Source organism: Bos indicus, chromosome 5 (assembly GCF_029378745.1).
Source record: "Bos indicus isolate NIAB-ARS_2022 breed Sahiwal x Tharparkar chromosome 5, NIAB-ARS_B.indTharparkar_mat_pri_1.0, whole genome shotgun sequence".
NCBI classification, from domain to species: domain Eukaryota; kingdom Metazoa; phylum Chordata; class Mammalia; order Artiodactyla; family Bovidae; genus Bos; species Bos indicus.
The window spans coordinates 19672270-19700037 of record NC_091764.1 but is presented as its reverse complement, the minus strand read 5'-3'; the positions used below and the strand labels follow the sequence as shown (position 1 = coordinate 19700037).

Genomic DNA, 27768 nt, shown 5'->3' with positions numbered 1-27768 from the left:
TTAACTTGCAAAATCTTTTGAAGGTTGGCAAAAACCATGTTACCTTTCAGCATCTCAATTATCGTAAGTTACCCCGTGTATCACCCCTCGGCCCCCCCGCACCCCACCGCCCGCGCCCCCACCCCCACCGCCCGCGCCCCCCGCCCCCCCGCCCCCGCCACCCCCGCCCTGCGGCAAAGAAGAGTGCTGGGTCGAGATGCTACAAGTGAACTAAAAGAGCCAACAGCTTGGCATAGGTAGAAAAAGCAAACACCAAACAAAAACGCGGGGATTCTAAGCGCAGACCATCACGGGCCTGTGTGCACCCGCCAAACAACTGGGTTAACCCTTTGGGTGCTGCAGCGGGGATCCCCGGAGTCTACGGGCCCGACCTGCAGGAACAGAGATGGGGCGCCCCGAGCTTGTGCGGGGTACGGGCTATCGTTCCACAAGAAGGGACCGAGTTGGGTGGCACTTTTGTCGTCCGGCGCGTGAGTCACGGCCCAAGACAGGCACTGAGTCCAGTACTGAATGGAGCAGAGAAGCGGCGAGGAAGCCGCTCTAATGTCCGCGGACGCGGGGGTCAACGTTAACCTGTCTTCGCATAGAGGGCTCACCCTAGCCCACCCGCCCGCCCGCCTGGCTCCCGGGCTCGGAGGGGTGCAGGCCCTGGGGTGGCCCCAAGGTGAAGGGTGACCAAGTCTGCCTGCGGCACTCATCGCTTTCCAGCGTCCACAGTCGCGGGAGCCGCCCGGAGCCGCGCTGAAACAGCGGCTGTGACTGACAGAGTCACCGCCCCCCGCGTCCGAGCCACCCCCTCTTCCCCCCACTGTCCCCCCTGCCCCCCCTGCCCCGATACGTCATGGAAACACGGACGTCAGAGCCTCTCAGCCAATCGCTGACAGCGACTGGAGGAAAGGGGCGAGCAGGAGGGGGCGGGGGCAGCGGCCGGTCGGGGCGCTCAGCGGAGGAAGAGAGGGAGAGGGCGCGCAGAGGCGCGAGTCCCCCGCCCCTCACTCCGGCCACTCTTTCCCCGCCGCGCGGCAAGTTCTAATCGCCGGGCGCGTGCTCGTCAGCCGGGAACGCGCTCGCCGGGTCCTCCCCTTAAACGCCCTCTCCGCGACGCTCGACTCCCAGTCTCCGTCCGAGTCGCGCTTCCTCCCGCGCGCGCGCCTGCCCGCCCCCAGGCTCCCCGCGGGCCGCGTCACGTGACCGCGCCTAGCCAAGGCGGCAGCGGCGGCGGCTCGAGCTTCGGCGGCGGCGGCGGCAGTGGCAGCGGCAGCAGCTGCGCCGCCAGCGTGGAGCGGGAGGCAAGAGGGTGTGGAGAGAAGGGAGCGCCAGACCGGAACGGGTGAGCGTCCTCCTCCCCTTGCCTCCCCCGGCAATCCTGCGGGCCACCCGGTGCAAACGGGGCCCCTGCCTGAAGCTTCGCGCAGCCCCCCTCGTGCTCGGTGGTCGGCTCTCCGGGGGCTACAGGTCCCGCCCCGAGCGGGTCGGGCTGCGCTGTTCGCCGAGAGGGCTGTACCCCCGCCCGCCGCTGCCTTTGCGGACGGCGGCGTGAGGCCGGCGGAGCTGCCCGTGCTGAGCGCGGCGCGCCCTATGTGCGGCTCTGCGGAGCCCGGGAGGCGGGTCCTGCGGGGACGCGGGCGGCCACTCGGCGGCTGCCGGGCTCTGGGCGGGGGCCGGCCCGGGCGCCGCCTCCTCCTCCGCCGCTGCCGCCTCCTCGCAGTGCAGCGTGAGTAGGGAGCCCAGGCTGGTGGACGCCGAGCCTCTCGGCTGCGCGGTCACCTCATCCTCGAGGTGCAGCCGACCCTCCGCGTGGCGTCCCGAGTCCTCCGAGCCGCCTGCGGACGAGCCGAGGACCGAGCCCTCGATCTCCGCGCTTCCCGCAGCTCCCACCGCTCTATCCCCCGACCCTCCTGCAGCCTCCCCTTTCTTTCCCCTTCGGAAAATGGTTCCTGCTGCCGGGCGAGGTGAGTCGCGGCCGCCGCCCGCCAGCGGCGGGGGCGGCTGGGCAGGTCACCTGCGGGGGAGGCCGGGCGGAACGCGGAGGTCCGGGCGTCGCGGCGGGGATCCTGGCAGCTGGGTGCTCCGCGGACAGCGGCGATTCGGGAGAAGTTGGCGGGGGCGGTCCGCGGGGCCCCTCGCAGGTGGTCTCTTGCTGCGCCCGCCCCGGCAGATCGTAAAGGTGAGCGGGTTCCTCCGCGTGCGCCTCAGCGCCGTGTTCGACCGGGTGTCCCCAACTAGGGCTCGAGGGACGGGGCTTGGTGGGACTTCGCGTCTACACCCGCAGCTTTTTGTGGCTTCTCCGAGCCGCCTCGGCCGCGCCGTAGCCCATCCTGCGGCCGGCCGCCCCCGCCCCGGCGCCTGGTGACCTTGAGGGCAGCGGTGCCCGGCACTCTTTCCCCGCGCCCCGGGAGGGTCACCCCTCTAATCCCTGGCTTCGGCCCCACTGGCGCTCCGCGGGCGGAGAGCGGACCCCCGACTAGGGCTAGCTAATTGATGTGTGTCACACCGGACGATGATTCCCCGGGAGTTGGAGAACCGCCTCGCCTTTTTCCCGGCGCCTCCAGTCTGGCCCCCCAGGATATTCATGGTTGCTTCCATCCGATTCGCGTTCTTAGACTTAGTTTAAAAGAAAGAAAGAAAAAAAAAAATCTTGCGTCTTCCACTCTTTTTTTGGAAGGGTCAGTAGGAACCGCATTCGCGGGGGTGGCGGGGGGGCGGTGTTCTCCCTTGATTCCATCCTGTAGGCGAATCCTCTGGCTAGGCTAGTTAGCGACCCCTGGTTCTGCGCCGCGGTCCCTGGCCAGGTTGGTGTCTGTGCGCATTTCATTCACCAGTTTTCTGGCACCTGGCAGATGCCAGGAGTGCGTCTCGGAACTGGCAACGCCGGGAGTGCCCGAATCCTGTGCGGTGCAGTGGTGCCGGGGCGGGCCAGAGGTGCCAGGGGGGTCTTTCAACCAGCGGAAGCCTTGATCCTCCTCTGCAGGCGTAATTGTGCCCTTCCTGGGGTGGGAGCGCAGCAGACAGCCACCTCGGGCCGCTGTTCACGCTACTTTTCTGGGTTTATTAATAATCTAATGGCCCCTGTTGGTATCGATTGCTGTTCGTGATAAATTAGTTCTATGGATTTTTCTTCTCGGAGTGTAGGTATATGCATCTATTTGGACTGTCTGCTTTTCAACATGGAAGGCTTTGTTGTGTTTAACCTCCCCCACCTGAGGACAGTCTTATTTTAAAATAAAGCTCTTGTTCAGCGTGGGTGTATTTTATAATAAGAAGTACTTGTGAGGCTCTGCTTTGTATGAGGCTCTCGTCGGGCAGAGGGTGTGTAACCCTTTGGATAGTGGCCCACGTGAGTGAATGAGGGGCCTTCACCGCTCGCCCTGCTGCCAGCCTTCTTCCCCAGACTCCCTGCCCTTGTGTGTGGCAGAGGCGGATTGAGGGGAATTAAAGGGATTGGAGGAGAATCTGCTTTTTATACTTGAGCGTTTCATTTGGTCTCCCTGCTCCCCCCCCCCCCCCTTTTTTTTCTTTTTTTGTCCTGGTGAGTTTAGATTTGAAGTAAATAGAAGCATGTTCCTTAAAGGGAGCCTTTGAGAACTTGTATATGAAATAGGCTTATTTAGCCATGATTTCAGGGGGACGTTTTAGTTTCTACCTTGCTTTGCCTGAGACAGTTAAATTGCTGTAATTAAGGGTGGATCTCTGTCCTGATTTTGGCTTGGGTGTAACTGCAAAGATCTTTGAAAAGTAACAGTTATTTCCTACCATACAGTCTGCAAAAGTGAGTCACAATCGGGTGAGTTGAGGACAGAGCGCCACCTTTAATTTTAAGATTTCGGCATATTCTTTTATTAAAATAGTGAATATTCAGATTACGCCTTCTTGATTTTTGTTGGAGTTGTTGTCATTACTGGCATCTCCAGTTAAATGTGTAAGGTGAAACTGTCTTCATTTTTCTGTATTTTGTAATTCTTCACTCCTTTAAGGGGGTTTCTGCAATTGTATGGGAAATCATGGTTTTTTTCCATTGAAGCCTGGGATTTAATGTAGACCTCTGAAATGAAATGAGAAACTAGATTTGATTTGTGCTTATAAAATAACAGGGACAATAATAGTTTGAATCTGTTTAGGAAAAGAAGGAAAGTAACAGTTTCATTGTAAATATTTAAAACTAGGTATTGCCATAAATAAGGGTACTCACTAGCATGACAGAGGTTTTATAAATTTTTTTTAGCTTCTGTGCTATTAACAAATTCTAAAGTAAATATGCAGAATTATTAACCTTGTTTGAATAAGGTGTAGTAATTCTTTTTTGTTTTTTATCTTCCAGCAGCTTGCCTTTTATGGTTTTCGAGTTTTCCAATTACTTGTTTTTAGATAATGCAAACAAGGACTTCAGCAGGCGTACTTAACACTCAAAGTTATTGAAGACCTTATTGGAAAGGGTGGTTTCTGTGTGTGCCTTTTCTCACATGTAGCTCGTATAAAAATAAATGGAGTTTTTAATGCTTAGGAAACAAATGCTGTAGTGACAGCTGAATGGATGGGATTTCCTTCCCAACCACTTGCTCCTTCCTGTCTCCCTCCCTCACAAATCAAAAACTTAAGGTACACTGTCTGTTCAGACACGGATACCTTTTGATGATTGTGACTGCAGATGTAACAGAAAAAAGATTTAGCTTTCAAGTAATGAATGAATAAATGTGTGAATATTACTAAATATAGTTTTAATCACAAGCCACAAGGTTGTCAGCATTCCTATCTGCGTTTAATTTTTAATTCAACACTTTGAGCAGTTTCTTCATAGACTACTATAAAGCGTATGCTATTGAGCCCCAGGTAGTTTTATTAAGGTAAAAAAATCTGCTTGAGGTGAAAAGTAGTTTATGCTTGTAAGTCTGTGGAATATGGCCCCAGGTTAAAGGACATCATTTGAGCAATTAGGTTGATGTATGTAGAGTAATTATACAGTGTTACTCATATCTTGATAGAATCCTGATTTGGGGGTTAAATATACCGATTTCTTTTGTCTGACAGATATGTTAACCTCATTTTGGGTGCAGCGTTCTCTTACCGTGTGAGCTGAATTGTATTGGTTGACAGGTTTTAAGAGAAATGGCCAGTTACAACTATTGGTGGTCTTTTGCAATACTAACCCAAAAGTATGTGAGACTCCTCTTTTTCTTTATGTTTTTACACATATATGCAGTTGAAACTGGTCGTTTTCACTTTTTAATTATGAAATTTTGTGATGAATGAGCAAAAAATTAAAGGAGTAAGATCAGGATGCAGAAACTTAAGAATTAAGTTTTTGCAGCTTGGGTAAGAGTATTTACTTGCCCCATTGTGGAGAATATTTTTTAATAGGTGTCATGATATGTAGAAGGGTACTGTGAGAGTAGCTTATTTTGGAATATATAGAATCTGAGGTAACATGAAAGGAAAATGATACAATACATACAGGAATAATTTTCAAAGAAAAACTTAAAGATTTTTTAGCTTTTATAAATATTTTATACACACACATACACAGTTGTATTGTTAAATTTTTTATTATGGAAATTGTCCAGAATGTGAAAGTAGAATAATATACTTACTGTCCAGTTTTGACAGTTATCAATTCATGGCACATCTAATTTCATTTCTATTTTTAAACAAGAAATAGATCTATTATAAGTGGGGACATAAGACAGATGACTGAATTAAATTCTTACTTTTTTTATTTATAATTTCTAGGATATATACAATAATGTCCAATATGTAATTGAATCTAAAAGGTCAGTTTTTATGTTCCTTGTTTCTGTAATAGTCTTTTATAGCAGGCACCTAAAGATAGTGTCTCTCAAATTTCACTCTTAATGATAATGCCTTTGAGTTATAAAATGCTTTACAGTGTTTTGGAATGTATTACATACTATCTCCTCTGATTCTCACAGTCAGTAATTCTGTGAAATGAGCAAAGTAGATAGCTGTACTTTTCTTGTTTTTTAGATAGGTAAAATGATTTCTCTAGGCCCTAACGTCTTATAATACAGTCAGCAGCTAGATTAACTAGAACTGGACTCTAGGTGGCTTCTAGTTTTTGCTTCATTGCTCTTTCCATTATAAATGTTTATGTAAGTTTGTGAAAGTTATATAAGTTTATGAAAATCAGTTTCCGACCAGAGTAAATTTAATAGTGGAATATAAACAGATTTGTTTGGGTTTAACTTTATAAATTTAATCTTTGCTTGTATTTGATATAATGTAAGTAAGCAGTTCATACCCTGATTTGCTTAACAGCTGAGTAAATGAATTTGACCATGTTTGAAGTACTATATTTTTAATATTGTGGATTGCATTATTTTTAAGTTAGGAATTTTGTTCTCAAAGACCTGTTAGTCCTTGAAATGATCAGGGATGTCTTAAATCATGAGTTAAAACTAAAAGAAGCTTATACTGAAAATTTCTTTGAATTACTGCTGTAAATTTTTTCATGCATTTTTTTTTTTCCTGCCACTGCATTTTTTTTACCTAAAGCTCTTTGAAATATTAACTTCGTACGTAACAAAGTTTGGTTATAAAAGGTCCCAAATGAAGAGATTTTCGTTCTCGAAATCCAAAACCTTGTTGGAAATCTCACAAGAAAGGTGGTGGTTCTTTAAAATGTGTGCAAGAGGATCACCTGGGAGAGTTACTGAAAGTGCAGATTCCCTGGCATTGCCCCTGCAGATCTGATTCAGCACATCTGAGTGGGGCCCAGCAGTCAGCATTTTGAGAAACACTGACGTTGAATTTACATCTAGGTTAAAATTATATTGCATAGTAGAGATGCCTTTATAACTTAAAAGGGTGTTACTGATTTATTTGACTTTGAACATCGGGCTTTCAAGTAGTTTTGACTGTTGTAGCCAAGTTTGATTTGTGGGCTTGGTGGGTTTTGTGATAATTGTAAAACCAGTAAATTGAAAATATTTGTGATATCTGTGTGCATTGTCCTCTTTCAGAAGATCCATCTGTAGTTATTAAGTTACTTATTAAGCACTGTAAAAGCCCCAAGTGGAGAATGTTCTTCTCTTTGTTTTCATGCCCCAGTGTCTGCCATTTCCAAATGAGTTGAAAATGGGGGCCTATTTATGTAAAAATACTGAATGCTATGTCACTACAGTACTGTATATTTATGCTTTAGTCTAGCTCTGATTTTATGTTGATATAACATTTGATATAAATGTTCCTTCAAACTAAAAGGACATAAATTGGTGGATAAGTAGTGGTCCTTATTAATATCAGTTAACAAGTAGCTGTTCCTTCAGAAATAGTGTTAGTCCTTTATGATCTTTCAAGAATATTAATGACTCAAGACTAAATAATAATTTACCATTCTGTGCATGAAAACAAAAGTTACTGCTGTTTTACGTAAATGTTAAATAACAATTTATGTAGTTCAGCAATCTGCTGTAAGATTCATTTTATATAAACTGATCTGACTTTTAAAGTAATTTTGTCTAATACTCTGTATCCCCGTATGGATTACTATTGAAGACCAGATTTAAAATGCAATTATTTTTGCTTCATTTATGACACTATAGTAAATAGCCTGTATCTGGTTTTTTTTTTTTTTTTTGTATCTGTTTTTAAAATACATTATTTATTGAACTTAATTGCAAAGCAGGTCCATCTCAAGACTATGCTGAACATTTTTTTGTTCATTTGTTCCAAAAACTTATTGCTTATTGGCTATGCTTTAGAATATATTTAGGAATCATGGGCTGTAATTTACTAATGATTGTGGAAATTTAAACTAATAAAGATTTCTGGCAGGGAGATCCAGATAAATTGTAGGTAACCCTTTTAAAGCTATTTCTTTTATTCTTTTAAAGCTATTTTTATTAAAATTTTCCTAGGACTATTAATTATTCTAAACATTCATATGCAGTTACCTCTTTGGTAAGAATATTATTTAGTATTTCTCAGTTGGGTAACTTTCAACAATATGGCATCTCAATATCTGGGATACCTGCTTTATATTAATATTTTTGTCACTTGGGCCTCTGAAGGAAAAAATGATGGTTTAGTGCTTGCTTACATTGTGAAATCTGAGATTATACTCTCACTGTAAACTGGTATGACTACTGTAAAGATCTGACAAATATAGGACTAAAAGTTGCGTGCTCTGAAAAGTAGATCTTAAAAAGGATTTCACTGTTCAAAAGATGCTTTTTAAATAACTTGATTATTAGCAATGTAGATTTATTGTTCATTGTATTAACTCAGTGAGTTAGTTTGCTCCCAGAAGGATCTTAAGCAGTCTTTTAATCTCAGAATTCTTGGATCTGCTGCTTTCTGCCGCTTTAATCTACCTTTGATTTTTGTGCCAGAATGTTTTGTTTTGTTTTTTACATAGTTTGCCTGCTGTCATTTCTTGACTAAAACTCCCAGTGGTTTCTTATTTTTCCCTTTATCAAGATGAAACTTGGCTCTGAAGGCCTTAGGACACTGATTCTGAGAAATATTAATAGGAAGGGGTTATGGAGGGAGAGGGCCAAAACCGAAATTTGAGTTAGGCTGGTTGATGCAGTTTCCCGTTTGGGACTTTTCCCATACTTTGATATGGTAGTATGGACTGCACCTGTCTAAATGTGTTTAGTGTTTTGCTCCCTTATCCCTTTTAGTGAAGCCTCCACCTGTTACTTTTCTAAACTAGTTAACCAGGATCACCGCTTTGCAGGGCTCTAGGGGATGCTTCACAGTGTGAATCATGTTTCCGGGAGTTGAGAGCACTGCTTCAGTCCTGTCCTGCTGCTTGCTGCGGGCCAGTCAAGTCTGGCAGTCTCTCTATATATACTGCATATACTGTATCCCTCCTTTTGCGGTGACTTCATCCTGTTTTTCCTCTCCCCGATAGGACCCTCGATCTCACCTATCTAAATGTTCCCACCCTTTAAAACTCAGCATTCGTTGGCCTTTCCCGGTCATTGCTCAGTAGGTATGGTTCATGGATTTCCCATCTGTTATATATCCTTTTTGTCTTTGGGATAATATAGGACTTCAGGTAAGAACTTGAGTTCTTGAGGATATATAGAGTTTTATCCCACAAACATTCAATCAGTATTTTTTGTGTGTGTATATTGTTTAGAACTTAGACATTGTGTAGCTGACGTGAAGGTAAAGTAGATAAGATGGAAGAATTTTTCTTGGGCAGTTTCCAAGGGCTGAATTCATAGGACAACCTGTTTTACTTATACGTTTCGTAGAGTGTTGCTAGGACGATAGAATTTAGCTTCTATGTAGGAAGTCTTTCCCCTTTCTTAGCTAACATTTGTCCTAAAACAACCAGTTTCACTTTTCTTGTAGCTTGTGACATCTTTTCCTTTCATCAGCATTGATGTTCATAAGATGTTTTTGCATCTGCTATCCATTAGCATATTGTGTGATGCAAAATGCCATAATTCAAAGCATATATTATGTCTAAAGTTTAAATATGATAACCTTGTAGTTACTCTTAATTGATAGGAATACCCTTGGAGCCAAGTTTTTAAATGTCAACTTATTGCAGATTCTTACTTTCTGAGCGTTCTTTTTCATGAATTGAGGGTGAACTTGTGGCCCATGACCTGGTGCAGTATCACTGTAGGCATCAGGAAGATGTGTAGATACATGGTTTCTGTTAAGTGTTGGAGCACAGCAGTGTGGATTTTCTTCTAAGTACCTTCCTTAGGTCAAGGCAAGAAAACCTGTCCTTGACTTTGTCATTTCTGTTGAATGCTCATGTAGTACATGGAGTCATAATTTCAAACATGTAGGCAATTAACAATTGAGGTAGATTTGGTGTATAAGCTGTTGTAGTTTTAAAGGCTTTAAAAACTTGCTCTTCATAGATTATTCACTTTCCAGCATTTAGCACCACTGAAACTGTACAGATGTAATGTAGAAAAAAGTATTGTAGAAGGAATTAATTGTTAATCATACAGGGTGTAGACAGTTTTAGTAGTGAATAAAATTAAAGTTCTGTGAAGGCAAGTCATCAGTGGAATCCGCAGAAGTGAAATAAACGGCTTAGAGAAGGATCTTTTCCTCCTGGGACAGACATGGATGGCATTGCCGTGGACTCCATGCTGCTTTGCTTATAGTTATGCAGAAGCTTGTGCGAAATTTTCAGTTCCTCTGCTGTAACACTGTCCTTTTTTCTTCTACTTTTACCCCAAATCAAGTGAGTGATGCCTTAGCTACCCTTTTTTGTTTAAAAAGTGAATCACAAACTTAAGGAATTTTACTTTGCACATTCCAGATAATTAGTACTATGGTGAAGAACTGCTCAGTTCAAGGGCAGATACAGGGGGCTGAGAACAAGGAAGGTCAGTGAAATGGGGAAGAGATGCTGGCAAAGTCCAGGAAAATGAGCATCTCCAGCCTCAGACCTTCTGAATGTCAGGTATCAGAAAAACAAACGTCAGTCAGTCAACCAGCCCTTTTTTGCATGAAGAGTGGATTTAAAGTTTAAATTCACCTGCCCTTAAGCTTAAACTGCACTATAACCTTCTACAACTAACCTTCTAGAACTAACACCCAAAAAAGATGTCCTTTTCATTATAGGGGGCTGAAATGCAAAAATAGGAAGTCAAGAAACACTTGGAGTAACAGGCAGATTCGGCCTTGGAGTACAGAATGAAGCAGGGCAAAGGCTAATAGAGTTTTGACAAGAGAATGCACTGGTCATAGCAAACACCCTCTTCCAACAACACAAGAGAAGACTCTACACATGGACATCACCAGATGGTCAACACCGAAATCAGAATGATTATATTCCTTGCAGCCAAAGATGGAGAAGTTCTACACAGGCAGCAAAAATAAGACTAGGAGCTGACTATGGCTCAGATCATGAGCTCCTTATTGCCAAATTCAGACTTAAATTGAAGAAAGTAGGGAAAACCACTAGACCATTCAGGTATGACCTAAATCAAATCCCTTACGACTATATGGTGGAAGTGACAAATAGATCCCAGGGATTAGATCTGATAGAATGCCTGAAGAACTATGGATGGAAGTTCGTGACATTGTACAGGAGGCAGTGATCAAGACATTCCCCAAGAAAAAGAAATGCGAAAAGGTAAAATCGTTGTCTGAGGAGGCCTTACAAATAGCTGTGAAGAGAAGAGAAAAGCAAAGAAGAAAAGGAAAGATATGCCCATTTGAACACGGAGTTCCAAAGAATAGCAAAGAGAGATAAGAAAGCCTTCTTCAGCGATCAGTGTAAAGAAATAGAGGAAAACAATACAATGGGAAAGACTAGAGATCTCTTCAAGAAGATACCAAGGGAACTCTTCTTGCAAAGATGGGCTCAGTAAAGGATAGAAATGGTATGGACCTAACAGAAGCAGAAGATATTAAGAAGAGATGGCAAGAATACACAGAAGAACTATACAAAAAAGATCTTCATGACCCAGATAATCACAGTGGTGTGATCAGACATCCTGGAATGTGAAGTCAAGTGGGCCGTAGGAAGCATTGCTATGAACAAAGCTAGTGGGGGTGATGGAATTCCAGTTGAGCTATTTCAAATCCTGAAAGATGATGCTGTGAAAGTGCTGCACTCAATATGCCAGCAAATTTGGAAAACTCAGCAGTGGCCACAGGACTGGAAAAGATCAATTTTCATTCCAATCCCAAAGAAAGGCAATGCCAAAGAATGTTCAAACTACTGCACAAGTTTTATGCACTCATCTCGCATGCTAGCAAAGTAATGCTCAAAATTCTCCAAGCCAGCTTCAGCAGTAGGTGAACCGTGAGCTTCCAGATGTTCAAGCTGGATTTAGAAAAGGCAGAGGAACGAGAGACAAATTGCCAACATCCGTTGGATCATTGAAAAAGCAAGAGAGTTCCAGGAAAACATCTGCTTTATTGACTATGCCAAAGCCTTTGGCGGTGTAGATAACTACAAACTGTAGAAAATTCTTAAAGAGATGGGAACACCTGATCTGCCTTTTGAGAAATCTGTAGGCAGGTCAAGAAGCAGCAGTTAGAACTGGACATGGAACAACAGACTGGTTCCAAATAGGAAAAGGAGTACGTCAAGGCTGCATATTGTTAACCTGCTTATTTAACTTATACGCAGAGTACGTCATGAGAAATGCTGGACTGGATGAAGCACAAGCTAGAGTCAGGATTGCTGGGACAAATATCAATAACTTCAGATATGTAGATGACACCATCCTTATGGCAGAAAGCAAAGAAGAACTAGAGAACCTCTTGATGAAAGTGAAAGAGGAGAGTGAAAAAGTTGGCTTAAAACTCAACAGTCAGAAAACTAAGATCATGGCATCTGGTCCCGTCACTTCATGGCAAGTAGATGTGGAAACAGTGACAGACTTTTTTGGGGAGCTCCAAAATCACTGCAGATGGTGACTGCAGCCATGAAATTAAAAGACACTTGCTCCTTGGAAGAAAAGTTATGACCAACCTAGACAGCATATTCAAAAGCAGAGACATTACTTTGCCCACAAAGGTCTGACAAGTCAAAGCTATGGTTTTCCCAGTAGTCATGTATGGATGTGAGAGAAGAAATGTGATGCCGAAAAATTGATGCTTTTGAACTGTGGTGTTGGAGAAGACGCTTGAGAGTCCCTTGGATGGCAAGGAGATCCAGCTAGTCCAACTAAAGGAAATCAGTCTTGAATATTCATTGGAAGGACTGGTGCTGAACCTGAAACTCTAATACTTTGGCCACCTGATGCGAAGAACTGACTCATTTGAAAAGACCCTGATGCTGGGAAAGATTGAAGGCGGGAGGAGAAGGGGACAACAGAGGATGAGATGGTTGGTTCACATCACTGACTCAGTGGGCATAAGTTTGAGTAAACTCTGGGAGTTGGTGATGGACAGGGAGGTCTGGCGTGCTGTAGTCCCCTGGGTCTCAGAGTTGGACACGACTGAGCAACTGAACTGACCTGAGATATATTGAACATTGGAACTCACCTGATTCTCTTTTGCCTCTGGACTCTTGCTACATCATTCCTTTTGCCAGGAATGCCTACCTTTCTCAGAGCATGTATATCTTTATTTTTTTTTAATTGAATGAATTATAGTTGTTTTACAGTGTCATGTTAGTTTCAGGTGTAAAGCACAGTGATTCAGATAACTGTCTTATCTGTATATGTATCTATAGAGATATATAGATATGACTGAATTTCAGATTCTTTCCACCTTACAGGCTGTTACAAAATAGTATAATTCCCAGTGATCTATACTCACAAAATAGTGAGTGTGGATCCTCCAGAGGATCTCCCAACCCAGGGATCAAACCCAGGTCTCCTTCGTTCCAGGAGGATTATTTATCAGCTTAGCCACCAGGGAAGGCCAAGAATACTGGAGTGGGAGTATACTCTGGAGCCTATCCCTTCTCCAGCAGATCTTCCCGACCTAGGAATTGAACCAGGGTCTCCTGCATTGCAGGTGGATTCTTTACCAGCTGAGTTACCAGGGAAGCCGTGTGTGTGTGTGTGTGTGTGTGTGTGTGTCTGTATAGTGATATATAGATATGACTGAATTTCAGATTCTTTCCCCTTATAGGTTGTCACAAAATAGTGAGTATAGTTTCTTGTGCTGTATAGTAGGTCCTTGAGCCTATGTATCTTCATGGTATTCCTATGTGTGACTAGACCTAAAACTTCTGATTTTGGTTTTTAACTCTGTGATGTTGTTCTTAAGCTCTCTCCACATTTGAAGTTGTTTCATCGTTGCCACTAAAAAGCCAAGTGACCATGGGTACGTCACTTGGTTTATTTGTTACCTCCCACAAAAGTACCAAATGCAAAATCTTGTTCTGTTAACTGTCTTTCCTGGAATTTTGGCTTTTAAAACAATATGTATGTCTACACTAGGTGGTCTTCTCTCTCTGCCTTGTCCCAAATTTTCAACTGTTTTTTAGGTTTGCCACCTAATTTTTTCTATAACTGATCATTTGATGTCTCATCGGTGATACGCTGTTTCATTCATGGGGACAGTTTAGCTTTTTAATAAATATATTTATCTGAGGCTTCCAGTTATAGAAGTGCCTTGTCGCTGGCATTTAACTCTCTCCCTGCCAGAGTGCACTGAAATGAGAGTGAGTGTGCGTTTTCAGTATTTGTGAAGATCCTCAGCCCCCTTCCCTCACTTTGCTTTCAAGATGCTGACCAGAGTTGAAGTGTCTTCTCTAAGGACTCTGATAAGCTCAAGAGAAAGGACCGAAAGAGTCCTAAGCCAGCTCTGTGTTTGCAGGAGGGGCTGTCCAAAGAGTCTGTGCCCTGCAGACCACCCTATGGTAGTGCCCCTAGTCAGAAACCCCACATACGAGTCAAGAACTCCTATTTAACTTATTTGTGTCCTATTGTTTTCCATCAGAATTTAAAAAAAAGAAAATTTGTTACAGCCTTGTTGAGGCATAATTGATATGTAGTCCAGGGCATATATTTAAAATGAAAAACTCGAGTGTTGTTGTATGTGTATTGCAGTGAAACTCCTTCCACAGTCACATTCATGAACACAGCCATTCACCTAAACATTTCCTTGTACCTTTTTGTAATCAGCTTCCTTCCCTCTTCCTCTCCCACCACCTTCTTTCTAAAAACAACCACTAATCTGCTTTCTGTCGTTCTAGATTAATTTGAACTTTCTAAGGTTTATGTACATGGAATCACAAAGTATGTGCTCCTGGTCTGGCTTTCATTCAGCTTAATTACTGGAAATACATCCATGCTGCATATATTAATAGTTCATCTCTTGTTACTGCTGATACTGTTTATGGTAAAACAAGAATTTTACCATTCTTTAAAATTCCACCCCCCTCATTGATTGCATGGATATACCGCAGTTTGTTTATCCATTTACCCATTGATGGACCTTTTGGGTTCCGGTAACTTACGGTGTCTGTTCAGATCTTCAGTCTACTTTTCCATTAGGTTGTGTCATTATTGAGTTGTCATTTCTTGGTATACTCTAAATAAAAGTACTTTGGGAAGCATGGTACTTGTGCTAGGAGTGGAGGCAGGGATGATGTTAAAAGATATCTACACATCTATATCTATAGATCTGTATCTGCAGATATAGATAGGTATCACCTCAAACTGGAAAAGCAAATGGGAGCGCTGCAGGTATTTTTTGTAGAAGTGGAAGTAGACACTTAAACAAAAGTCACCTGTACCTTTGCCTCTGAATGGAGAATGGGACAAGGGGGCTGATATTTTTTAAAAGCCTTGTACACCTGTTTCACACAAACTTTATGCATGTATATGTTTGTTGAAACTAAAAATGAAAACATGAGTGGGATGTTTGTATGTGTGGGTAAGACAGGTCTGTCTCCAGTTGTTCAGTTCTTGAGTCTGCATGCGTGTGTGTGCAAAGTCGCTTCAGTTGTGTCCAATTCTGTGCAACGCTATGGACTATAACCCGCCAGGCTCCTCTGTCTGTAGGATTCTCCAGGCAAGAATATGGAGTGGGTTGCCATGCCCTCTCCTCCAGGGGATCTTGCTGACCCAGGGATTGAACTCAGGTCTCTTGAGTTTCAGACGGGTTCTTTACCACTAGGTATGTCTCCTGTTGCTTTGGAGTCTGCATGCAGTCTTGGGCAACTGAGATGCAGAATTCAGTACTACTTTGGATAAAAGAATTTATTTTCACTAAAGTGTATAAGTAAATAGTGTAGACTAGATTGAATACTTGTTTCGGGAAGACAAGTCCACTTAAGTTCCCTGATGTCTCCCTCAAGTCTTCCTCCACTTCGCAAGTTCACATTTCCCCTCCTTTAGTATTAGAACAGTTGGTTGCTTCTTCGGTTGAGTTTCCCCTGGGTTGTCGCTCAGCACCACCACTGCTCCGCAGGCACTCCACGCACCTCGTAAAAACATGTGAAGACATTTTTTCCAAATAATATAGCCCTGTACGTATAGCCCTGTCCCAGATTAAGAGTTTATGTGATTTCTCCATTTATCTGGATAAGTATATATTCTTAATGTTAAACTTTCATCCCATGAAATGTTGATTTGTGAGAGACTTCTTTATTAATATGTTAAGGATACCATTCTGTGTGTGTGTCGTAACAGTTTACGACAAAATTCCACCCCCTTCATTAATTTCCCATCTTCTCTTTGAAGAATTTGATATTTGACAGAATTCCTTCCTCCTGCTCTTTCTTTGAAGGAGAACTCTCAAAGGGAGACAGCTGACATCCCTTGAAAGATGCTGGAAGTCAGAGGGGAAAAATAAAAAAACCTATGGTTCTGTTGTCAAAGTGCTGTGAAAAATAGACCAGCTCTAAAACACACTAATTCCTTTTATTGGATATAGGAAATTTAAAAGTAGTGGATAAAATGAGCACTGGTATAGATCCTTTTTTTTTTTTTTTTAAGGATTTGTTTACTTGTTTTGGCTATGCCGGGTCTTGGTTGCTGCATGCAGGCTTTCTCTAGGCGCTGCTCTCTAGCTGTGGTGCATGGGCTTATTGCAGTGGCTTCTGTTATGGAGCTCAGGCTGTAGGGAACGAGGGCTTCAGTGGTTCCAGCGCGCAGGCTCAGTAGTTGTGGCTCACTGGCTTAGTATGGCGTGCAGCACGTGGGAACTTCCCAGCGCAGGGACTGAACTTGTGTCCCCTGTATTGGCAGGCCAATTTTTTTTTTAACCACTGAGCCATCAGGGAAGTCCTGATGTAGCTGCTCTCTATCTGCCAGATACTGTTCCAAGCAACTTGCAGATATTAACCTGTTTCAGTGAGTAGGCTCTGTGGAATTTGGGGTGAGATAGCCAAAAAAGATGAAAAGGGTTATTAATGGTTTTAAAAGAGAACCCTGGAATACAGTGACTTACATAACTTTTCTACCAGTTTAAAATGTAACAACACTATAATTTTGGGAGAATACAGAAGAATTAAAAATGAAGCAAAATCACTGCCTCTGAGAAATAGCCAGCTTTAACATTTTGATTTATTTTTGACCTTTAAAAAAAGTTGTACACCTGTTAGCATGCTTGAGATTATGTAGGTGTAATTTTTTTATTTAAAAAAGTTTGTATCATTTTCTCCTGTTCTTAAATTTTTTTCACTAACATCATTTTAATGAAATGATAATCCATCCCACGGCTAGTCCCTTGTTCCTGGATGTTTGGGTTTAAAATTTTTTTCTTATGTTAAATAGTCCTCCAATGAACATCTGGGATTTTTTTTGTTTTTGTAGCTTTTATCTTCATTTATGATTGTTTATTTTGTAATTACTAGGTTTAAGAGATTTCGGTAGTTTGTTATCTTTGATTAACATTTTCTGCTAGCCTCATTTCCGAGAGACTGGTTAAGTATTTGGGATTCTGTGTCATTTTCTACTGTGTGTATAGTTTGTGCCATTCAGCTTCTAGGTCTTTCATTTATTTTCTCTAATTGACATAGCCCTCTTACAGTGTCATAAATTTGTTGTTGTTCTACATGTATGACCCCTCCATGAGATGTTCAGTTTGAGGGCGGGGACTTAATCTATCTCTCACCTCTGGCACAGTGCCTTTTACCTGCGATGTTCTTAATGACTCTCGAACGAGCATCTTGTGACATCGAACTCCTGTGAAATGCTTGTTTTGTCTTTCTTTAGAAACTATTACACTTGCAGTGAGAATTTATCACAAGGCACTCATTGTAAGCTGAATAATATGACAGCTGAATCATACTATTGAAGATGAGAAATAGCTTGTCATAACTGTGTTGTATAGGTTTAATTCTTCTGAAATTGTTCACCCTCCCTACTTTTTTTTAGAGTAAGATAGACTTTACTAAAAGGAGTAGAATATTAAGAAGCCCACAGAAATGGATGCCACCTTTATTATTATTTAGTTCATAATGCTGATAAAGTTTTCCTAGAATGCTTCTTACAGATTAATATATCTTTTTGTTTAACAGAGGAGGAAATCCTACAAAAGTTTGGCATTAAGCTTTTAAGTGCAAGTGTATGCTGAGTTAATCCAAAAAAATGGATGTTCTATGTTTGCATATGAAATAAAACTTAAATAAAGGTTTAGAAAGGTGTCTTGGCAGGTTCTTCCTGTGACATAGTGGTTGATTTCTTTATTTTTTAATGCTCAGTCTTTGAGTGGAAAACTTAAGATTTTGGATAAATAATTTCCTTCAAAAAATAGTTACCTGATCACTGTGCTAGAGAGTAACGACTGTGACCTGCCGAGAAAGAGAGGCTATTCGGCACAGCTTGCAGTCCGTCGTGCTTGGTGTGTCCAGAGTTCCTTCTTGGTTTCTTTTTTGGTGCAGTGATTCATCAGGTGCCGTATGCTTCCAGGGAAACCAGCGTTAAGTGTGTGCACATGTCCCTTTCCTAGTCTGATCTCTTCCTATAATGAATAGGAATACATTGTTCCCAACTATTCTAGAAGAGAGACATTTTAAAGTCAGCTGTCCAACCTTCATCTCAACGGTTTTGCTACCATCGTTTCCTGTTCTTGGAAGTCTTGATGGTGATCTCTCTCCTGTCACTACTACTCTTCAAGGATTTTTTTTTTTTTTTTAAGTTGCAGTGAGCTCTGCTTGTATTCTACATTCAACCACAGTAGAGAGCCAGCCTGTCAGTTCGGAGTTGCGTCATGATCTTGGACTTGCCCCTGTAGTCGGTCTCCTTTTTTGATGTGTACCCATAGATGAAAACTGAATGTTTCTCCAAGCCCAGGCTGTGTTGGTGAAGGTCTTTGTGCCAAAAGAAGGGAAAACTCCTCCTTTAAGGAGTTTCTTTGGCTCCGTCCCACAAAAGTATTCAGTGCCTGGTAGCCCCAAAAGGCAGGTCTGCAGGGAGTTGAAAGTAACATTTTGAGTGGTTTGGGGGATCTAGAGAGATTATAGTTTAACTTAAAACAAAAATTAGAGTTATCAGAAGTCACTACATTATAGCATCGTTGAGGACTTTAGACAGCTACAGAAGTGGAATACGACCAGAGGAAAAATAGGACAGATCATGTAGTTAACTGAATGTAACCTTTTTACATTTAGTTAGTAGATAGACATTATATATATTTGAATATTCAAAGCAGGCTTTTTTCCTCTTAAGTCCTGCATCTTAATTACTTAGAAAGGTTAAAGGTGTAAAAGAATTAAACTGTAGTGACATACCTCTAATGTTGAAGTCAGTAAATAATGGTGGTCTTGTCGTGGAACGCTATTTAGTAGAGTGATTGCCGTCTGAAATACCTCAGAAAGAGAGAGGATGAAAGAGGAAGGAGACTAGAAGAGTGAGAGGTGTGGGATAGTTTCTCTGCTAGCCTGAAGGCTGTTGTTTATCTAACTTCCTGAACCATGTAAAACATGTAGAAAACCAGGAAATTGACAGATAGGTTCTCTTAGAAGCCAGGAATCCAGGCATCAAATCTCTCAGTGCCTCATTCTACTTAGGTATTTACTTGGTGTTTTTACTCGTATTTTAAATACATTTCTGTAGCATTTTGCTCACTGGTTTTCCACCACACTACAAATGAGAGCAGATTTAGAGAAATTGGAAATGTTGTCCAGAAGAAGGCAGAAATATTACCCCCCAAGTTGAAAATGGACATCTCGATAATTTGTGTTTTAATTTTGTCTTTAATGTAACTCTGAGTGCTAATGCATAAAAAGGAACTGCTGCCCTCTCTTAGTTTGATAATTTTGTATTTTTTCTGAGAGGTGGCAAATTTTGTTTCCTTTAATTACTTTGTCTAAAAACAGAGAATCTGTATAAACTAGCTTTGGGTTTCGTTGTTGCTTCTTAATTATAAACTTCTAAAAGACATTTTAAGTAAAAATTGGGATTCAAATTCTCATCAGCTCGGCAAGGGTGGAATTTCCTATTTTATGGGCTTAAAATGCTGGGAAGTGGAGAGAATGATTTCTGAAATATATTTAAGCCAGAGAAATATGGCATTTCTAAAATATCTTTTATTATCTTCTGTTTATCTGTCAAGTTCATACTCCTAGATAAGCAGAGTTCTGCAAGGGCTAGGTTTAACTTGCTGGTTGTCTTTGTCTCCAGGACCTAGAATAATATCTAGCACATTGTAGGGTTTTTTTCCCCAAAGTAATAATCTTCACTGATTACTTGCTGGTTTAATTATGTTTGAATTTTTCAGATTGTCCAAGATAATTTTGTGGTATGTTGTTGAAAGATTTTTGTGTAAAAATATTTGAAATAAACTTTTCTTTATAAGGATAAACTTCAGTTTATGGCAAATAATCTCACAACCTGATTCTGCTACATTTAAATAAGTGCTTTTATCATGAAGAATTTGAATATTATACTGGAAACAATCACAGACTTCAGACCATTGCTTTAGTTAAAGAAAACAGATTTGGCTTACTGGCTTTAATACTCGAGGTCATGAGGATAAAGAATCTGATTTTCTTTGATAGAAGAGGATTGATCATGTCAGAAGCTTGTTGCAACAGTATCATTTATTCTGCATGGCAGCCCTCCAGATACGAAGACGGAATGATGGTTCCTTTCTCTGGAGCTAGAGAAACGAGTCAGTCAGTTCACCTGTCCAGATGCTCTGTGGCAGAGAAGATCTGTGGACCCAGCCCTCTAATTCCCTACTCTGCTCCTCTTTCTGCTCTACACTCTTGAGCCTCTGACATGTCACCAGAAGTTTAAAGTAATACCAAGGGTTGGATTTTTTTCCTTTTTCTTTTCTTTGAATTAAAATGTTTTGGATGATTTTTGGCATGCTTACCTGTTTCCCTAAGGTTTGACAAAAAATGTACAGGAGGCTAGAGATTTGCAGTATTCTGATTAACTCTAAATATCATCTGTGAAAAGCTAAATTTAAATCTAGTTCTGCTTAGGTTGTAGGAAGTTTTTTTTAAACTTTTTTAAAAAGTTTAAAGTGACAACAAAGATTTGATAGTATCTTGGTCTTAAGAGGAGAATTTATGTTACCAGAGATATTAGGAAGTAGTTGTTAATGAAATGTGTTTGTCTGACAATAAGATCTATAATAGAAAAACATAACACTGGAGATTCAAGAAAGCATTCATGTCAAAATTAATATGATAAATAGTAAATGATAAAACAGATGTTTGTTAACTTTAATAACCATAATTCTGTTGAATTCATTCCACAAGGTTGAAAATTCATTTGGGTTTAGGATGTTGACATTCTGAATTGATTGAAGTGATTCTGTGTTATGAAACTCTGCCTTTCATAGACATTTAGCTCTGATAAACAAGTTTCTGTGATATAGTTTTTTTAAACCGTGTCCCTATAACTTACAGTGTGTAATTCACTTGTTAATGAAACTTACCATAAAATTATTTCTAATGATATATCCTTCAAAAATAATGAAGATTGCCTGTTACTGAGAGTATTTTCTTTTAAAAGTGCCCCAGACTGTAAAAGAAATTTGAAAATAGGAGTGCTTGAAATGTTTTTAGCAATGACAGCCTTACTAGGATGAACTAAGGTATTAATAATTCTTAATGTAAAAATAGATATTTTTAGGCTATATATTTTGCTATATCAGCTATTTTTTTATAGTCATGCTACCCAGTCATAATAAGCATCTAGGACAGAATCTAGATTTATTAGATGCTTAGTAAATGCTTATGGACTTCCCTTGCAGCTCAGCTGGTAAAGAATCTGCCTGCAATGCGGGAGACCTGGGTTCGATCCCTGGGTTCAGAAGATCCCCTGGGGAAGGGAAAGGATACCCACTCCAGTATTCTGGCCTAGAGAATTCCATGAACTATACAGTCCTTGGGGGTCGCAAAGAGTCGGACACGACTGAGCAACTGTCACAGTTCACACAAATGCTTACTGCAAAGAATCCAACTCTCCAGAAAGTTCATAATTGGAATTTCTATACATTTTATTTTTAAGCCACAGAGTCAAGCAGTCAATGTAAATTTAATTCAAAAAGTGAGTTCCAGGTTTGTCATGGGATCAATACACAGTCAGTACTGACAATTACAATTTTTGTGTCTGTACTATTCAACCATATTTCAGTATACAGAAAACACTTGCTAAACTTCTGTGTATGTAATGTTGTGTGTATGGTGTGCATGGTGTAGGATAAAAGATGAAGGTTTGGATTCAAAAGAAGTGTCTCCCTAATTGGTTTATGATATATTGGGTATAATAGATGAATATAAGTATTTATAATTGCAAATTAGAGAATAAATGAGGATTAAGAAGCCATATTGATTTATATAAAATATGGCATGCATTTATACACAATAGAATGTTATTCAGCTATAGAAAAGGATCTCTTACCTTTTATGATAACATGGATAAACTTCAAGGTCATTATGCTGAATAAGTCAGACGAGGAAGACAGATACTGAATGGTCTCACTTATGTATGGAATCTAAAAAAATAAAACTTGTTGAATTGTAGGCAAGAGAAGACTCTTGAGAATGCTTTGGATTGCAAAGAAATCAAACCAGTCAATCCTAAAGGAAATCAGCTCAGAGTATTCATTGGAAGGACTGATGCTGAAGCTCCAATACTCTGGTCACCTGATACGAAGAGCCAACTCATCGGAATAGACCCTGGTGCTGGGAAAGATTGAGGGCAGGAGGAGAAGGGGACAGCAGAGGATGAGTTCAGGGCTTCCCTGGTGGCTCAGTGGTAAAGAATCCGCCTGCCAATAAAGGAGACTCAGGTTTGATTCCTGGGTCAGGAAGACCCCTTGGAATAGGAAATGGCAAGCCACTCCAGTAATCTTATCTGGAGAATCCCACGGACAGGGGAGCCTGGCGGACAACTGTGTGTGAGGTTGCAAAGAGTTGGACTCAACTGAGCACAAGCAATACTGTCAGTATTATTTAAGTGGGGAAGGGACTAGAGGGCTAGATTGGCCACTTTCTTGACCTTACTGTCTGGTAAGTTGGCCGTGGCTAATCATTTATGGGTGGTAGGGACAGGATCATATTTATATCTGGCTTAATACCCAGTTTTCAAGCAAGCTCCGGGAGTTGGTGATGAACAGGGAAGCCTGGCGTGCTGCAGTCCATCGGGTCACGGGGTCTGACACGACCGAGCGACTGAACTGAACCCAGTTTTCTCTTAGTGTCTATGCGTACACACACACACCACTTAAAATAGGAAACTGTTCCCAGTCATGTAGTTTCATGCTGAGACTAAGCAGGAGTATTTGTGCCCTGAAGTATACATGATGGAAGTGCCTGTGCCTGGAGAGCGCTCTTAGGCTGGTTAGGCTGTTGATGAATCTGGTTGGTTGGCCGATGTTCATTTGTGTAACATGTATAAGAAATGCATGTGTATATTTCTTAATGAAGCGTGCACTCGATGCAGCATTATTTTTCTAAAATTTCCTCTTAGGGTTTATGGAACGTTTTGTGGTGTGTTCCACATCACATTTTATTCAAGGTAAACTGGATAAAATGGGAGATACAGTTGTGATTTTTAAAATCCTTAACTGCAAGCTGAAATAACAGTGGGTGTGCTCAAAGCATATTCATTATCTGGTGTTCTTGGAGTGAGGGGAAGATAGGGGGTGAGAATTCGAGAAAGGGATCTAGTCTTTGCTTAGACAAGTAAAGAGTAGACCCAAGTCAAATTAGTATGGATCACAGATAGGTGGAGCAGCACCATTTTGTATTTGGAAATAGACTTCAAGCAGATTAAACTGCCTGTGCTTCTTATCTTCCAGGGAAGTGGGGTATAAGGCAACCCTTCCTTTATCATCTAAAAAGGGTGAAAGAGTGACTGGAAGAATGAGTTTTACAGATGCCTAAGGAAACTCCAGACAGCTTTCTTTTAACAATGGCCAGTGTTTTCAGTTCATATCTAAAGAAAAAGAGCATCAGCTTATGTATCGCGTGAGGTAAAACGGAATGTAAGAGTCTGCTTGAACTACCATGACAAAATAACCACAGACTGCGTGGATTAAACAACAGAAATTAATGTTTCTCACAGTTGCAGATACTGGAAGTCTCATAGGTGGATGTGTCGGCAAGTTGCATTTCCTCCTGAGGCCTCTCTTCGAGGCTTGTAAGTGGCTGTCTTGCTGTGCCCTTATCTGGCCTTTTCTCTCTGTGTACCTCTCTGATTTCTCTTCGAATAAGAACAGCCAGTCTGTTGGATTGGGCTTCACCTTTTTGACGGCAGGGCTTCCCTCGTGCCTCAGACGGTAAAGAATCCACCTGCAATGCAGGAGACCAGGGTTTGATCCCTGGATTGGAAGGATCCTGTGGAGAAAGAAATGGCTATGCCGGGAGAAATATCACTCATCTCAGATACACAGATGACACCACCCTTAATGGCAGAAAGCGAAGAACTAAAGAGCCTCTTGATGAAAGTGAAAGAGGAGAGTGAAAAAGTTGGTTTAAAACTCAACTTTCAGAAGATTAAGATCATGGCATCTGGTCCCATCACTTCACGGCAGATAGATGGAGAAACAGTGGAGACAGTGGCAAACTTTATTTTTGGGGGCTCCAAAGCCATTGCAGATGGTAACTGCAGCCATGAAATTAAAAGACACTTGCTCCTTGGAAGAAAAGTTATGACCAACCTAGATAGCATATTGAAAAGCAGAGACATTACTTTGCCGACAAAGGTCCATCTAGTCAAAGCTATGATTTTCCCAGTAGTCATGTATGGATATGAGAGTTGGACTACAAAGAAAGCTGAGCGCTGAAGAATTGATGCTTTTGAACTGTGGTGTTGGAGAAGACTCTTGAGAGTCCCTTGGACTGCAAGGAGATCCAACCAGTCCATCCTAAAGGAAATCAGTCCTGAATATTCATTGGAAGGACTGATGCTGAGGCTGAAACTCCCAATACTTTGGCCACCTGATATGAAGAAGTGACTCATTTGAAAAGACCCTGATGCTGGGAGATTGAGGGCAGGAGGAGAAGGGGATGACAGAGGATGAGAAGGTTGTATGGCATCACCGACTCAATGGACGTGAGTTTGCATAAACTGGGAGTTGGTGATGGACAGGGAGGCCTGGCGTGCTGCAGTCCACGGGGTCGCAAAGAGTCAGACACAACTGAGCCATTGAACTGAACTGATGCACTCCAGTGTTCTTGCCTGGAGAATTCCATGGACAGAGGACCCTGGTGGGCTACAGTCCGTGGGGTCGCCAAAAGTGGGACATGACTAATCGACTTTCACTTACTTTATGACCACATTTAACACTAATTACCTCTTTAAAAAGCCCTGTCTCCAAAGATAGTCCCCTTTTGGGTTAGGGCTTACACATAAGAATTTTGAGGAGATCCAGTCCAGTGGTAACAGGAAAAACAAAGAAGTTCACTCTTTGAAGTGTGATTTTAGTCAGTTAGAAAATGGTTCTCAAACTGTAGCATGCATCAAAATCACCCACATGCGCATCAGAACTCATTCTTGGGTCCTACCCATTGACTTAATGGGTCTAGAGTGGGTCTGAGAATTTGCATTTACAATGAGCTCCAGGGTATGCTGATGCTACTGGTCTGCAGACCTTTGAGATCTCTGAGGCTGTTAGATCTCTCATTTGAATTGAGAGAAGTTGAAGAAGAATACCCTTGAGAGTTCTTGGGGTGAGCGTGATAAATGGACTGCAGTGTAAAGTAGAAAGCTTGGTGGGAATGTGGAAGAAATACTGCTCACTGGTCATCAGGTTTGCTCTCAGTAAGTTAAAGATAAATTTGATTGGGTGTTGAAGCAAGCACTTATTTATGTTATCTGTTCCGGGAGGAGAGTGGACTCTAGACTTGGTTATTAAGGAGTTTAATTCCTAGAATATTTATCACATCCTTGCAATCTTTCCTGAAATGCCCCCGTCTTGGGTCAGGGATTCCCTGACCATCCTATTAAATTGTATCTATGAAAATACAGACTTTACCCCAAGAAAAGAGGGCAGAGGTAGGTGATAAAGTGAAAAATACAAATTAGATAGAGTGGTCTCTGATTCTTTTGCATTTAATATTTGCTAAACAGACTTTGGGGTTGAAATATAGGCAGTGACTAAAATTGGGTTGTACTTCAGAAGTTCAATTTTGTTGGTTTAGAACTTGAAACAAAATTTTTTCATAGAAACAGAACTGTAACAGTGTGTGAAGAAGATCCAAAAATGAAGCTAAGTCACTAGTGCTGTCCTAGCCTGAGGTCTGGGAGTCCCCGTTTCATTAACTGAGGAGCAGGGAAGAGGGAGAGAGGCCAGGTTCCCTTCTCTCAGCCAGTCTCAGATGGACCGAGAGAACAGTAAGTTTTACAGTGTGACTATAAAGCTCCGTATTAGATACTCCAAAATAACCTAGCTTTTCTTTTAAAACATGACTCTTGGTGCGGCTGATTTTGGCTGGGTATTGAAATAGCCCTAAATCATTTTTTTCCTCGTTCTTAGAAGTTCTTATATTTTAAGACATGTATATGTGGGTATGTATGTTTCATATACATATACATGTATACACGTATATGTACATATACGTATATGAATTTATTATTTCATATATGTATGTATGTATACATATATGTACATATACATGTATATGTATACGTATATACATACGTATATACGTATACATACATATATGTATATATATATGGAATAGTGAATTCATACTGATAGCTTCCATACCAGTCCAGCCCGCAGGGCTCTTCTTTGCCTTCCCCTGTTCCATCTTTTTCTCTCTCTACTTCTACAGTGAGAAATATAGCTCCTCACATGAACACTTCTTTTGGGAACATCTGCATCCATGCCACTATGCCAGACAGAGGTACTAAGAAATTTAAGACTTGTTTATAGTCCCCTTTCTTTTAGACAAGAGCTATGAAGTAAAAATAATACTGTGTCTGAAAGTTAACTTGCATTGTGTCCTCAAACACACTTTAAGAGTTGTTTTATTCATTTGAAATACAGTTGGGCTCATTTATTTATGTTGTATCCTCTTTCAACTCCCCCAACCATTTTCATTTCAATTTTATATTTTGAGTATGTAGAACACTAATGTGCTTCCAAAACTCCACATGAAAAATGTGTACTTAAGATGAAAGTCGCTCAATTCTGTCCGACTCTTTACGACCCCATGGACTAATACAGTCCATGGAATTCTCCAGGCCAGAATACTGGAATGGGTAGCCTTTCCCTTCTCCAGGGGATCTTCCCAACCCAAGGTCTCTAGCATTGCAGGCAGATTCTTTACCAGCTGAGCCACGAGGGAAGCCCCGGAATACTGGAGGGATAGCTATCCCTTCTTCAGGGGATCTTCCAGACCCAGGAATCAAACTGGGGTCTCCTGCACTGCAGGTGGATTCTTTACCGACTGAGCTATCAGGAAAGCGTACTCAGAATAGTTGGTTCTTTTCCTTTTCCCTTCTGTCCCTGTTCTTTTTGCAAGTAACCAGATTTTTTGTTTTCTGCTTTATTCTTTCTGTTTCTTCTCTGAAAAATAAACAGACTTATGTATCATTTATTATTTCTCTTTCCTTACCCAAAAAGTGGTGTACATAGTCTGCTTTTTTCCCCTACTCTACATTCTCTGCACATCCCTTCATATAGGCTTGTAGAAGGCTTCTTTGGTTTTTTGTTTTTTATAGCTTCCTAGTATTTTGCCATGTATTTTCTGCAATCACTGTCCTGGGTTTGGACATTTTAGGTAGTTTCTAGCATTTTGAAGTTATAAATAATGCTGTAATGAGTGTGCATATGTATTTTTATATTGTTAAGATATACTTCAAAATAAAATTTCTGTACTGATGTGAAGCATCAGTTAATAGTAATTTTATTAGCTATTGTCTAGTTAAGGACATGCCATGCTCTGGTTATCTCTCTGCTTAATATACTACCTCAAACTTAATTGTGTAACATTACTTTATT

General features: G+C 41.5%; 1 protein-coding gene across 5 annotated transcripts in view; it reads left to right on the top strand.

Moving 5' to 3' along the window:
• The first annotated feature begins 1191 nt into the window (after positions 1–1191).
• The window catches only part of ATP2B1 (ATPase plasma membrane Ca2+ transporting 1), a 133404-nt gene continuing 106827 nt past the window's right edge, over positions 1192–27768 (top strand). For 4 of the 5 annotated variants that reach the window (XM_070788936.1, XM_070788935.1, XM_019960336.2 and 1 more), the window contains exon 1: positions 1192–1330. The gene's annotated coding sequence lies outside the window, so the exon portion shown is untranslated. Of the gene's footprint in view, positions 1331–1736; positions 1953–27768 lie in introns of those variants that run through there. The other variant, XM_019960334.2, reaches the window with a different exon arrangement.